General features: G+C 38.7%; 1 long non-coding RNA gene across 1 annotated transcript; it reads left to right on the forward strand.

Annotated features, from left to right (window-relative positions):
• The first annotated feature begins 5036 nt into the window (after nucleotides 1–5036).
• Nucleotides 5037–14198, forward strand: LOC137203344 (uncharacterized). The gene is made up of 2 exons (XR_010933049.1): nucleotides 5037–9884; nucleotides 11986–14198. It is a non-coding gene; the product is annotated as an uncharacterized lncRNA (long non-coding RNA).
• The last annotated feature ends 935 nt before the right edge of the window (nucleotides 14199–15133 follow it).

Consider the following 15133-nt stretch of genomic DNA (forward strand, 5'->3'; position numbering starts at 1 on the left):
GATAGTAAGGTTGATCCGAAATCTTGGAGATAGAATGGACAATAGAATGGACAAAATGCAAGAATCAGTTAACAAGGACCTAGAAGAACTAAAGATGAAACAAGCAACGATGAACAACACAATAAATGAAATTAAAAGTACTCTAGATGGGATCAATAGCAGAATAACTGAGGCAGAAGAACGGATAAGTGACCTGGAAGATAAAATAGTGGAAATAACTACTGCAGAGCAGAATAAAGAAAAAAGAATGAAAAGAACTGAGGACAGTCTCAGAGACCTCTGGGACAACATTAAACGTACCAACATTCGAATTATAGGGGTTCCAGAAGAAGAAGAGAAAAAGAAAGGGACTGAGAAAATATTTGAAGAGATTATAGTTGAAAACTTCCCTAATATGGGAAAGGAAATAGTTAATCAAGTCCAGGAAGCACAGAGAGTCCCATACAGGATAAATCCAAGGAGAAATACGCCAAGACACATATTAATCAAACTGTCAAAAATTAAATACAAAGAAAACATATTAAAAGCAGCAAGGGAAAAACAACAAATAACACACAAGGGAATCCCCATAAGGTTAACAGCTGATCTTTCAGCAGAAACTCTGCAAGCCAGAAGGGAGTGGCAGGACGTATTGAAAGTGTTGAAGGAGAAAAACCTGCAACCAAGATTACTCTACCCAGCAAGGATCTCATTCAGATTTGATGGAGAAATTAAAACCTTTAGAGACAAGCAAAAGCTGAGAGAGTTCAGCACCACCAAACCAGCTCTACAACAACTGCTAAAGGAACTTCTCTAGGCAAGAAACACAAAAGAAGGAAAAGACCTACAATAACAAACCCAAAACAATTAAGAAAATGGGAATGGGAACACACATATCGATAATTACCTTAAATGTAAATGGACTAAATGCTCCCACCAAAAGACACAGATTGGCTGAATGGATACAAAAACAAGACCCATATATTTGCTGTCTACAAGAGACCCACTTCAGACCTAGAGACACATACAGACTGAAAGTAAGGGGATGGAAAAAGGTATTTCATGCAAATGGAAACCAAAAGAAAGCTGGAGTAGCAATTCTCATATCAGACAAAATAGACTTTAAAACAAAGACTATTAGAAGAGACAAAGAAGGACACTACATAATGATCAAGGGATCGATCCAAGAGGAAGATATAACAATTGTAAATATTTATGCACCCAACATAGGTGCACCTCAATACATAAGGCAAATACTGACAACCTTAAAAGGGGAAATCGACAGTAACACATTCATAATAGGGGACTTTAACACCCCACTTTCACCAATGGACAGATCATCCAAAATGAAAATAAATAAGGAAACACAAGCTTTAAATGATACATTAAATGAGATGGAGTTAATTGATATTTATAGGACATTCCATCCAAAAACAACAGAATACACATTTTTCTCAAGTGCTCATGGAACATTCTCCAGGATAGATCATATCTTGGGTCACAAATCAAGCCTTGGTAAATTTAAGAAAATTGAAATTGTATCAAGTATCTTTTCCGACCACAACGCTATGAGACTCGATATCAATCACAGGAGAAGATCTGTAAAAAATACAAACACATGGAGGCTAAACAATACACTACTTAATAACGAAGTGATCACTGAAGAAATCAAAGGGGAAATCAAAAAATACCTAGAAACAAATGACAATGGAGACACGACGACTCAAAATCTATGGGATGCAGCAAAAGCAGTTCTAAGAGGGAAGTTTATAGCAATACAATCTTACCTTAAGAAACAGGAAACATCTCGAATAAACAACCTAACCTTGCACCTAAAGCAATTAGAGAAAGAAGAACAAAAAAACCCCAAAGTTAACAGGAGGAAAGAAGTCATAAAAATCAGATCAGAAATAAATGAAAAAGAAATGAAGGAAACGATAGCAAAGATCAATAAAACTAAAAGCTGGTTTTTTGAAAGGATAAACAAAATTGATAAACCATTAGCCAGACTCATCAAGAAAAAAAGGGAGAAGACTCAAATCAATAGAATTAGAAATGAAAAAGGAGAAGTAACGACTGACACTGCAGAAATACAAAAGATCATGAGAGATTACTACAACCAACTCTATGCCAATAAAATGGACAAATTCTTAGAAAGGCACAACCTGCCAAGACTGAATCAGGAAGAAATAGAAAATATGAACAGACCAATCACAAGCACTGAAATTGAAACTGTGATTAAAAATCTTCCAACAAGCAAAAGCCCAGGACCAGATGGCTTCACAGGCGAATTCTATCAAACATTTAGAGAAGAGCTATCACCTATCCTTCTCAGACTCTTCCAAAATATAGCAGAGGGAGGAACACTCCCCAACTCATTCTACGAGGCCACCATCACCCTGATACCAAAACCAGACAAGGATGTCACAAAGAAAGAAAACTACAGGCCAATATCACTGATGAACATAGATGCAAAGATCCTCAACAAAATACTAGCAAACAGAATCCAACAGCACATTAAACGGATCATAAACCATGATCAAGTGGGGTTTATTCCAGGAATGCAAGGCTTCTTCAATATATGCAAATCAATCAACGTGATACACCATATTAACAAATTGAAGGAGAAAAACCATATGATCATCTCAATAGATGCAGAGAAAGCTTTTGACAAAATTCAACACCCATTTATGATAAAAACCCTGCAGAAAGTAGGCATAGAGGGAACTTTCCTCAACATAATAAAGGCCATATATGACAAACCCACAGCCAACATCGTCCTCAATGGTGAAAAACTGAAAGCATTTCCACTAAGATCAGGAACAAGACAAGGTTGCCCACTCTCACCACTCTTATTCAACATAGTTTTGGAAGTTTTAGCCACAGCAATCAGAGAAGAAAAGGAAATAAAAGGAATCCAAATCGGAAAAGAAGAAGTAAAGCTGTCACTGTTTGCAGATGACATGATACTATACATACAGAACCCTAAAGATGCTACCAGAAAACTACTAGAGCTAATCAATGAATTTGGTAAAGTAGCAGGATACAAAATTAATGCACAGAAATCTCTGGCATTCCTATACACTAAGGATGAAAAATCTGAAAGTGAAATCAAGAAAACACTCCCATTTACCATTGCAACAAAAAGAATAAAATACCTAGGAATAAACCTACCTAAGGAGACAAAAGACCTGTATGCAGAAAATTATAAGACACTGATGAAAGAAATTAAAAATGATACAAATAGATGGAGAGATATACCATGTTCTTGGATTGGAAGAATCAACATTGTGAAAATGACTCTACTACCCAAAGCAATCTACAGATTCAATGCAATCCCTATGAAACTACCACTGGCATTTTTCACAGAACTAGAACAAAAAATCTCACAATTTGTATGGAAACACAAAAGACCCCGAATAGCCAAAGCAATTTTGAGAACGAAAAATGGAGCTGGAGGAATCAGGCTTCCTGACTTCAGACTATACTACAAAGCTACAGTAATCAAGACAGTATGGTACTGGCACAAAAACAGAAATATAGATCAATGGAACAGGATAGAAAGCCCAGAGATAAACCCACGCACATATGGTCACCTTATCTTTGACAAAGGAGGCAGAAATGTACAGTGGAGAAAGGACAGCCTATTCAATAAGTGGTGCTGGGAAAACTGGACAGCTACATGTAAAAGTATGAGATTAGACCACTCCCTAACACCATACACAAAAATAAGCTCAAAATGGATTAAAGACCTAAATGTAAGGCCAGAAACTATCAAACTCTTAGAGGAAAACATAGGCAGAACACTCTATGACATAAATCACAGCAAGATCCTTTTTGACCCACCTCCTAGAGAAATGGAAATAAAAACAAAAATAAACAAATGGGACCTAATGAAACTTAAAAGCTTTTGCGCAGCAAAGGAAACCATAAAGAAGACCAAAAGACAACCCTCAGAATGGGAGAAAATATTTGCAAATGAAGCAACTGACAAAGGATTAATCTCCAAAATTTATAAGCAGCTCATGCAGCTTAATAACAAAAGAACAAACAACCCAATCCAAAAATGGGCAGAAGACCTAAATAGACATTTCTCCAAAGAAGATATACAGACTGCCAACAAACACATGAAAGAATGCTCAACATCACTAATCATTAGAGAAATGCAAATCAAAACTACAATGAGATATCATCTCACACCAGTCAGAATGGCCATCATCAAACAATCTACAAACGATAAATGCTGGAGAGGGTGTGGAGAAAAGGGAACCCTCTTACACTGTTGGTGGGAATGTAAATTGATACAGCCACTGTGGAGAACAGTATGGAGCTTCCTTAAAAAGCTACAAATAGAACTACCATATGACCCAGCAATCCCACTACTGGGCATATACCCTGAGAAAACCATAATTCAAAAAGAGTCATGTACCAAAATGTTCATTGCAGCTCTATTTACAATAGCCCGGAGATGGAAACAACCTAAGTGTCCATCATCGGATGAATGGATAAAGAAGATGTGGCACATATATACAATGGAATATTACTCAGCCATAAAAAGAGACGAAATTGAGCTATTTGTAATGAGGTGGATAGACCTAGAGTCTGTCATACAGAGTGAAGTAAGTCAGAAAGAGAGAGACAAATACCGTATGCTAACACATATATATGGAATTTAAGAAAAAAAAAATGTCATGAAAAACCTAGGGGTGAAACAGGAATAAAGACACAGACTTACTAGAGAATGGACTTGAGGCTATGGGGAGGGGGAAGGGTAAACGGTGACAAAGCAATAAAGAGGCATGGACATGTATACACTACCAAACGTAAGGTAGATAGCTAGTGGGAAGCAGCCGCATAGCACAGGGAGATCAGCTCGGTGCTGTGTGACCGCCTGGAGGGGTGGGATAGGGAGGGTGGGAGGGAGGGTGACGCAAGCGGGAAGAGATATGGGAACATATGTATATATATAACTGATTCATTTTGTTGTGAAGCTGAAAATAACATACCATTGTAAAGCAATTATGCTCCAATAAAGATGTTTAAAAAAAAAAAAAAAATCTTCCAGCAAACAAAAGCCAAGTACCAGATGCCTTCACAGGCGAATTCTATCAAACATTTAGAGAGGAGCTAACACCTATCCTTTTCAAACTCTTCCAAAATATAGCAGAGGGAGGAACACTCCCAAACTCATTCTATGAGGCTACCATCACCCTGGTACCAAAACCAGACAAAGATGTCACAATGAAAGAAAACTACAGGCCAATATTACTGATGAACATAGATGCAAAAATCCTCAACAAAATAAAGCAAACAGAATCCAACAGCACATTAAAAGGATCATACACCCTGATCAAATGCAGTTTATCACAGAAATGCAAGGATTCTTCAGTATACACAAATTAATCAATGTGATAAACCGTATTAACAAATTGAAGGAGAAAAACCATCATCTCAATAGATGCAGAAAAAGCTTTTGACAAAATTCAACACCCATTTATGATAAAAAAAAAAAAACCCTCCAGAAAGTAGGCTTAGAGGGAACTTACCTCAACATAATAAAGGTCATATATGACAAACCCAAAGCCAACATTGTTCTCAATGGTGAAAAACAAACCATTTCCTCTAAGATCAGGAACAAGACAAAGGTGCCCACACTCGCAACTATTATTCAACATAGTCTTGGAAGTTTTAGCCACAGCAATCAGAGAAGAAAAATAAATAAAAGGACTCCAACTCGGAAAAGAAGAAGTAAAGCTGTCACTGTTTGCAGATGACATGATACTATACATAGAGAATCCTAAAGATACTACCAGAAAACTACTAGAGCTAATCAATGAATTTGGTAAAGTTGCAGGATACAAAATTAATGCACAGAAATCCCTTGCATTCCTATACACTAATGATGAAAAATCTGAAAGAGAAATTAAGGAAACATTCCCATTTACCATTGCAACAAAAAGAAAATACCTAGAAATAAACCTACCTAAGGAGACAAAAGACCTGTATGCAGAAAACTATTAGGACACTGATGAAAGAAAGATGATACAAACAGATGGAGAGATATACCATGTTCTTGGATTGGAAGAATCAACATTGTGAAAATGACTCTACTACCCAAAGCAATCTATAGATTCGATGCAATCCCTATCAAACTACCAATGGCATTTTTCACATTTTCAGAACTAGAACAAAAAGTTGCACAATTTGTATGGAAAAACAAAAGAGCCCGAATAGCCAAAGCAATCTTGAGAAAGAAAAACGGAGCTGGAGGAATCAGGCTCCCAGACGTCACACTATATTACAAAGCTACAGTAATCAAGACAGTATGGTACTGGCCCCAAAACAGAAATACAGATCAATGGAACAGGATAGAAGCCCAGAGATAAACCCATGCACATATGGTCACCTTATCTTTGATAAAGGAGGCAAGAATATACAATGGAGGAAAAACAGCCTCTTCAATAAGTGATACTGGGAAAACTGGACAGCTACATGTAAAAGAATGAAGTTAGAACACTCCCTAACACCATACACAAAAATAAACTCAAAATGGATTAAAGACCTAAATGTAAGGCAAGACACTATAAAAGTCTTAGAGGAAAACATAGCAGAACACTCTATGACATAAATCAACAGTAAGATCCTTTTTGACCCACCTCCTAGAGAAATGGAAATAAAAACAAAAATAAACAAATGGGACCTAATGAAACTTAAAAGCTTTTGCACAGCAAAGGAAACCATAAACAAGACGAAAAGACAGCACTCAAAATGGGAGAAAATATTTGCGAATGAAGGAACTGACAAAAGGATTAATCTCCAAAATATACAAGCAGCTCATGCAGCTCAATATCCAAAAAGCAAACGACCCAATCCAAAAATGGGCAGAAGACTTAAATTGACATTTCTCCAAAGAAGATATACTGATTACATTAAAGGATGCTCAACATCACTAATCATTAGAAATGTAAATCAAAACTACAATGAGGTATCACCTCTCACCAGTCAGAATGGCCATCATCAAAAAAATCTAGAAACAGTAAATGCTGGAGAGGGTGTGGAGAAAAGGGAACCCTCTTGCACTGTTGGTGGGAATGTAAATGGATACAGCCACTATGGAGAACAGTATGGAGGTTCCTTAAAAACAAAATAGAACTACCATACGACCCACCAGTCCCACTACTGGGCATATACCCTGAGAAAACCATAATTCAAAAAGAGTCATGTACCACAGTGTTCATTGCAGCTCTGTTTACAATAGCCAGGACATGGAAGCAACCTAAGTGTCCATTAACAAATGAATGGATAAAGAAGATGTGGCACATATATACAATGGAATATTACTCAGCCATAAAAAGAAACGAAATTGAGTTATTTGTAGTGAAGTGGATGGACCTAGAGACTGTCGTACAGAGTGAAGTAAGTCAGAAAGAGAAAAACAAATACCGTATGCTAACATATATATGGGATCTAAAAAAAAAGGTTCTGAAGAACCTAGGACCAGGACAGGAATAAAGATGTAGACGTAGAGCATGGACTTGAGGACACAGGGAGGGGGAAGGGTAAGCTGGGACGAAGTGAGAGAGTGGCATGGACATATATACACTACCAAATGTAAAATAGATAGCTAGTGGGAAGCAGCTGTGTAGCACAGGGAGATCAGCTCGGTGTTTTGTGACCATCTAGAGGGTTAGGATAGGGAGGGTGGGAGGGAGATGCAAGAGGGAGGAGATATGGGGATATATGTATATGTATAGCTGATTCACTTTGTTATACAGCAGAAACTAACACACCATTGTAAAGCAATTATAGTCCAATAAAGATGTTAAAAAAAAAAGTACTAATTTGTTTTACCTTTCTTCTGTGGTCTCTCTCACAACTTGTTACAGTGTTTTATCTGTTTGCTACTTGATGCTATTCTAGGAAAAATTAGAACTTTAAATTATTAGTGTTAATTTTATCATTGCTCTTTCTATTGTGCTATTCCAGTTTTTAGTGCAGCTATAGAGCATTTAACTCATGTACAGCATCACCAAAAATTACACAATTATTACTTTATACCTTTTATATGCATATATGTTTCATTCTTATCAGAACAGTGGAAACAACACGCAAAAGTAGCTCAACTGATATTTCACTTCCTGATATGTACACATTCTATCAACACTCTGAACTTACTGATGACTAAGGAAGGACTGAAAGAGAAATTTTGAGCTGCCCTATGTTTTCCTTCTGTGTCATCATTTCAGCGTAAGTGGCTGGCTAATACAGGAAAGTAACATGAGTAAAAAAGGGAATGTTTGGGTGCCATGGTCATTCATGCTTCTTAGAATGCCATTACCTTCTTTTTGCATTCAAATCAAGTCTGGTTCAAATAGAAAGTATGACCTTTTGGGGCCCTTGTGTCCCCATTTTCTCAGTTGTAGACATAACATGCTTGCCTTGTACTTAACTCTGAACCTCCCTGGACTCTCATGTATGGTGGGCCCACTAGAATTCTGTGCTCACGAGAATCACGATGGCTGTAAATGAAAGAGGTGGTAAGGAACAGTGGACACACATATTGCACATATCTCCTCTGCTCACGTGTATGCTTGTCTCATCACGCTTGACTTACAAAACACAAGTTCAAAGATAAAACTAAGAATTTCAAGGCAGTAACAGGAGAGCATTAAAGCAAGTGTGAGGCCTTCTGAGTGTGGAGCTCTGTGTGACTTCACAGGTCACATGCCCATGAAGCTGGCCCTGGTGAAGGGGGAAGGGAGCATTCCTGGCAAAAGGCTTCAGACAATGCATAGGTTGAGTGGGTTACATGGGGAAAAGCTCACAAGGATACTAATGTTTTGAAACTAAAGCAACTGAAATGGCAATAGGCACTACTATAAATCAACTGCCCAGGAAAAAGACTCTATGCTGGAATTACAGAAAGAGAATAAATGGCAGGATGCTTCACGATGCCTCGATGTAGGTAAGACTGCGTGAAGTGCCACATCGTCATGCTGCTTGCGTCCTACAGCAGGGAAGTACCCAAGCCAAGGATAGGCATGACAAGGGGCAGCTTGCGTAGGATAATCCACAGAATATGGGTTATTCCTGTGCTCCCCAAAGGTGGGCATGCATCAGTGTCACTGGAATTGTGTGTAGAAAATAAGAGGCATAGATCCCACTCCAGACCTACTAAATCAAAATTGCAAGGAAAGATTCCAAGCATCAGGGCTTTTAATCAACCACAATGACGACAGTAATGTTCACTGACTCTGAAACTTTCTACTTAATGGGCCTGGGTGGTTTTGCTTTCATTGCAGGAGAAGAACTCAAAATGTTTTTAATCTAGTGAAGCATATACAATGACTGGAACAGAAGAACCAAGGGACCTTTTAGTTTCTGTATGAAATACATCCATTTTTAAAACTTTATATTATGGAGAATTTTAAACATTTACAAAGATAGAATAGTATAATGAATCCTCATGTATCCATCACCCAGTTTCAACAATTATCAGCTTATGACCAATCATATTTATCTATACCCCTGTTCTTTATCCCTTTAATTTTAATTTTTAAATAATTCCATTTTAACTTACCTGTTGATTTAAGTTATACTTCTGTGCATTATATTTTAGCAGTTGCTCTAGAGATTACAATATGTATTCTTAACTTTTTTTCTGTTCAATACAGTAGCCATTTATATATACATAGGGTCCCTGGTAGCCATATTTGTGTAGTATAACTCTGCCTCCTTGACTACAGTTGACTGACACTGGGAGAGTACCAATCCAAATTGGAATCTTGTGATTAATTTCCTTTGGCTTAAGCCAACGCAGACTGGATTCTGTTTTTCCCACCAAGCATTCTCTGGTTAACACATCAGCCTTCATTATGGAGTTACTGTGAAGATTAAATACACAGGTAAGAACTCAAAGTTTAGTCCCTTCTTCCTTTGTAACGCGACTGTAACCTTTCTTTCTAGCCGTTAACTTTCTACATGAGCCATCTGGCTCTGCCTACTGCTCCTCTCACTTTGCTTCCTAAACACCAGTGGGGTTCTCCTTCTGTGACTTTATACCTATAATTTCCTACCTGCCAGTGCTAGCCAGTTGTGCCACGACTTCCTTCCAAGGTCCAGCTCCAGTCCACCTCCACCTCAAAGCTTCTGAGAAGCTGAGCTCACAAGGAGAGCCCACTCGAGGGGGGAGCACTTCATGCCTGTACCGCTCAGTTAACTTTTAATCATCTTGCCTTGTTTCCTCTGTGTCCTCAGTGGTAGTTGAGATGGGGGCCTTAATTTACCAGTGCAAGCTATGCTGCTTATTGTGAAACCACATGAAATATTAGATTAAACTTAATTCATAATTTTGTGCTAAATCAGGAGCTGCCACATACTTAAATCCAGGATAGACCAATAGAACAGACTACCAAATAATGAGAAAAAAAGTTGTGAAAATGCCGTTAGTTTAAGTGTTCCTTTAAATCCTCAAAATGCAACCAGTGCTTTATTTTAGAGGCAAGGCAGCTGAGAGACCACCTCTCTCAGGAGACCCTGTTATGTGATATGTTGCTGCTATGCCAATGTTTTGGCATCCAAACAGTCTCTCCCAGACTGCCTCTTGCCACTCACTGGCTGTGACTCAGAAATCTTTTATCAGACAATGTCCCTCTGTTTGTGATTTCAGAAGTGGGATGTTTGTGGGCACACATCCTTATGTTTCCTATAGCACCCAACACCCAGGCCTTGCCCAATATCCACCTTGGTAGAGGCAGCACTTCAAATAAACGCAGCCATCTAACTGGATGTTTGCCAATATCCAACCAATTCGTCTCACGTGGATAAACTCATATTGAGAGAAGGCCTCCCAGATGATAAGGGTGAAATGCAGTAGTGAGGACCATGGTGAAAGCAATACAAGAACGAAGTGATGCTTTGTAAAGCTTTATTACAGGGTGGATTTAGCTGTTGGAGATGTGTTCTTGGCCACGGCGTATATCACTGGGTCACGCATACAGCCTTGATGTGGACTCTGCTGAGGGGAGTGCGCATCCTCTAGGTGGGGTGTGTAGGGAGAGAAGAGTGCGTATCTCATGGCAGTGAACATCAATCACAGGATTCTCCACTGAGGACAAGAACTCTCAAGGCTCAGGGCACAATGTAGGCAGGCAATGGACATAGCTTCTTAGACACTGTACTTAAGTTCTTGATAGAACAGCAGTCCAAAGCAATTCTATACACAATTTCACATAAAAACTTCCTTTTTGTAAAATGAATAAACAGCAACAAAGTACATAAAAAGATGTGATCTCTCAGACCTGTGATATCCAGTACTGTACAGTAGTGACTAACCACAGGTAGCCATTAAACGTAAATAAAATTCTGCTTGTCTCTCTAGTCACATTTCAAGTGTTGCATAATCATGTATGTCTAGTGGCTTCCGTATTGGAATAGGGCACATATAGAACATTTCCATCATCACAGTTCTATTGGGCAGCCCTGTCTTAGACCACACATGCCTTGTTTTTACATAACAAATCTCAGAATAACTGCTGCAAAGCCCTTTCATAACATGCTATATTCAACAAAGAACAGGGACATTTACTCGACTTAATATACTTTTATAAGATACAGCATCCTTTCATCCTTTATTTTTACAACCCCTGGCTCACATGGAAGGCCAGGGATGAGTCAGCATGCCACTGCATACCTTGGAAAAGGGCCCATTTCTCTGGCTGCAGAGTGGCCAGTGTGGGTTCTGGGCTTTGCCCCACATTGTAGCCAACGGCCCGGGAGCAGCTCAGCCTCTAGGGCTCTGCACGGTCTCCAGCATGGAAAGCTGAGGTAAATGAAGGTGCAAATTTTCTACATCTTAAAGCAGTTCATCTCCTCTGCCCTCCCAGGAAGCAGGTGGGCCTGACTGAGAACACACTCCCAAGTTCAGAAGTAATCGCTCAAGAAGTCACATTTCTCAAATCACTTTCTCTTCCTCTACAGATCAGTTACCTTTTTCTTTTTTCACAGCATGAAGAGTGGCAAAGAATACCTCGGAGAGCAACCAGAGCAGGGACACAAACAGCCCTCAGAATAGTTCAAGACCAACACAGACACCTCGTCCCTCAAGCAAAAGCTGCACAGTGAGGGACAATCTATTAAGGGCAAGATTAAACCTCTGGGAAAACAGCTTACCTTTACCAAGGCTCCAGTTCCCAACTTTATACCTTTAAACTGTTTTTTCTTTAAATGAGGTCATCCCTTGGGAGAGATGGAGACACAGATTACACTTGAGGATCTCTGTTTAAATCTCTGGTGGTTCCTGAGGCACACCTGCTCCCATAGGTGGCTCTAGACCATGGCCACACAGGTTCTAGACAGAGTGTTGGGATTCTAGAATATAGGCTTGTTGAACAACTTAATAAGAAAAACTGTTTTCCTTTAAACATGTGATTCTAAAACAGACTGCTGTGACCTTAATTACCATCCTCACAAATCATGTTTTTGGCCATTAAAAAAAATGGGAAATCACCTTGAATATTATAATATCAATAATAGGAAAAATTCAATCAAGCGCAAGACAAATTTAAAAATTAGTCTTACAACATTCTTCTATAAACACAAGCTTATAAAGCTTAATTTAACCCAAAGGTGAACTTCCATTTACAGATGTTGATTTAGGAAGTTGTTTAAACTTCTGTAACCTTTACAAATTTCAGGACAAGTTCTTCTTCCATAGATAGACAAGTTGTTTTTTTATACCACCTACTGACGGGCTTCTAGATCAGAGCCCATTTTCCACTGAGACTGCATATCTGAGGATGGTTTACACTGGGAATGGACTCCTTTATTCCCTTGTCACTTCCAATCTTAGGCCTAATGTTCTGAGCCAAGAAGCGCTCTGATGTTGGTTGAATTCCTCTAATTCTGTAGCCAGGTCTACCACCAGCTGCTGTGTGCTGAGCTCCAGTCAAAATGACCTAAATCAGCATACCATCGAAGACACCATTTTTTTCTGAGGCTGGATAGAACAGCTACAAAAGCTTGCCCAGGCATCCATCTCTTTCTGTATAGCAACATTTTAGATTCTTATTTGAAACTTGGGGTTTACAAAAATATAATTTTTCCATTGGGTACTCAATTCAAATGTTTTTTGGAAGGGGTGACTGCTTCTGTCTCCTAGCCCACTGCCGTGCCCAGAAGTGTCTGGCTGTCACCCTGTGGAACCCCCCTCCCAGAAAGCAGCACAGGGTTAAAAAGCATTTCTAGGCAGGGTCTCTCTGAAGGAAAATGAGACTTCTGGTCTGTTTTCTGAAAGAGCAATAGCCAAGGCCTCTGCTTAGCTAGGCCAACTGAATAGTCCAAGTACTGCAGTGACCTATCGTAGTCCAAGAAAGCCTGCCGCTCACAGAGGAACAGAAGGTGTCCTACTTACCTCGTGGTGGATTTAATGCCATACCTTTAATGTGCTGCGCCAATCCTCTGTGGAATATCTTTATTTTCTTCCAGTTTTATTTAGATATAATTGACATATAGCCCTGTGTATGTTTAAAGTATACAGCCTAATGATTTGACTTACATACATCATGAAATGATTACACAGTAAGTTTAGTGAACATCCATCCTCTCATATAGGTGTAAAATTAAAGAAACAGAAAAAAAGTATTTTTTTCTTGTGATAAGAATTCGTAGGATTTACTCTCTTAACAACTTCATATATAATATATAGCAGTGTTAATTATATTTATCATGTACGTTACATCCCTAGGACTTATTTACCTTATCTGGAAGTTTGTACCTTTTGACTGCCTTCATCCAATTCCTCCTCCCCCCACCTGCTGCCTCTGGTAACCACAAATCTGATCTCTTTTTCTAAGAGTTTGTTTTGAAGTATAATTGGCCTATAACACCATGTTAGTTTTTTCCTAGTGTACAACACAGTGATTCAATATTTCTATACATTTCAAAATGATCACAAGTCTAGTTACCATCTGTCACCATACAAAAATATTATGTAATTATTGACTATATTCCCCACACTGTATATTTCATACCTGTGACTCATTTATTTTATAACTGGAAGTTTGTACCTCTTAATTTCCCTCACCTATCTCTCTCCTTCCCCCAACTCCTTCCCCTCTGGCAAACACCTGTTTGTTCTCTGTATCTATGAGTCTGTTTCTGTTTTGTTTGTTCATTTGTTTTCATGTATAGATTTCACATTAAAGTAAAATCATATGGTATTTGTCATTCTGTCTAACTTATTTCACTTAGCATAATACCCTCTAGGTCCATCCATGTTGTCACAATTGGCAAGATTTCATTCTTTTTTTATGGCTGAGTAACATTCTATTGTGTGTGTGTGTGAATATATATATATATATATATATATATATATATATATATATATATATACCACATCTTCTTTATTCATTCATCTATTGATGGGAACTTAGGTTGCTTCTATATTTTTAGCTATCGTAAGTAATGCTGCAATAAACATAGGGGTGCATATATCTTTTCTAATTAGTGTTTTTGTTTTCTTCAGATAAATACCCAGAAGTGGAGTTGCTAGATCATATGGTAGTTCTACTTCTAATTTTTTGAGGACCCTATATACTGTTTTCCATAGTGGCTACATCAATTTACATTCCCAGCAACAAGGTTTCCCTTTTCTCCACATTCTCCCCAATACTTATTTGTTGTCTTTTTTAGGGTATATCTTTTTTTTTTTTTTTTTTTTTTGCGGTATGCGGGCCTCTCACTGTTGTGGCCTCTCCCGTTGCGGAGCACAGGCTCCGGACGCGCAGGCTCAGCAGCCATGGCTCACAGGCCCAGCCTCTCTGCGGCATGTGGGATCTTCCCAGACCGGGGCACTAACCCGTGTCCCCTGCATCGGCAGGAGGACTCTCAACCACTGCGCCACCAGGGAAGCCCCTGTTGTCTTTTTTTTAATAGTTATCCTGACAGGTATGAGATGATATCTCATTGTAGTTTTGATTTGCACTTGTCTGATGATTAGTGATGTTGAGCATCTTTTCAGGTGCCTATTGACCATTTGTATGTCTTCTTTGGAAAAATGTCTATTCAGGTCCTCTGCCCATTTTTTTAAACTGTTATTTATTTATTTTTGGCCATGCCATGCAGCTTGTGGGATCTTAGCTCCCCAACCAGGGAT

This window comes from Pseudorca crassidens, chromosome 12 (assembly GCF_039906515.1).
Source record: "Pseudorca crassidens isolate mPseCra1 chromosome 12, mPseCra1.hap1, whole genome shotgun sequence".
NCBI classification, from domain to species: Eukaryota; Metazoa; Chordata; class Mammalia; order Artiodactyla; family Delphinidae; genus Pseudorca; species Pseudorca crassidens.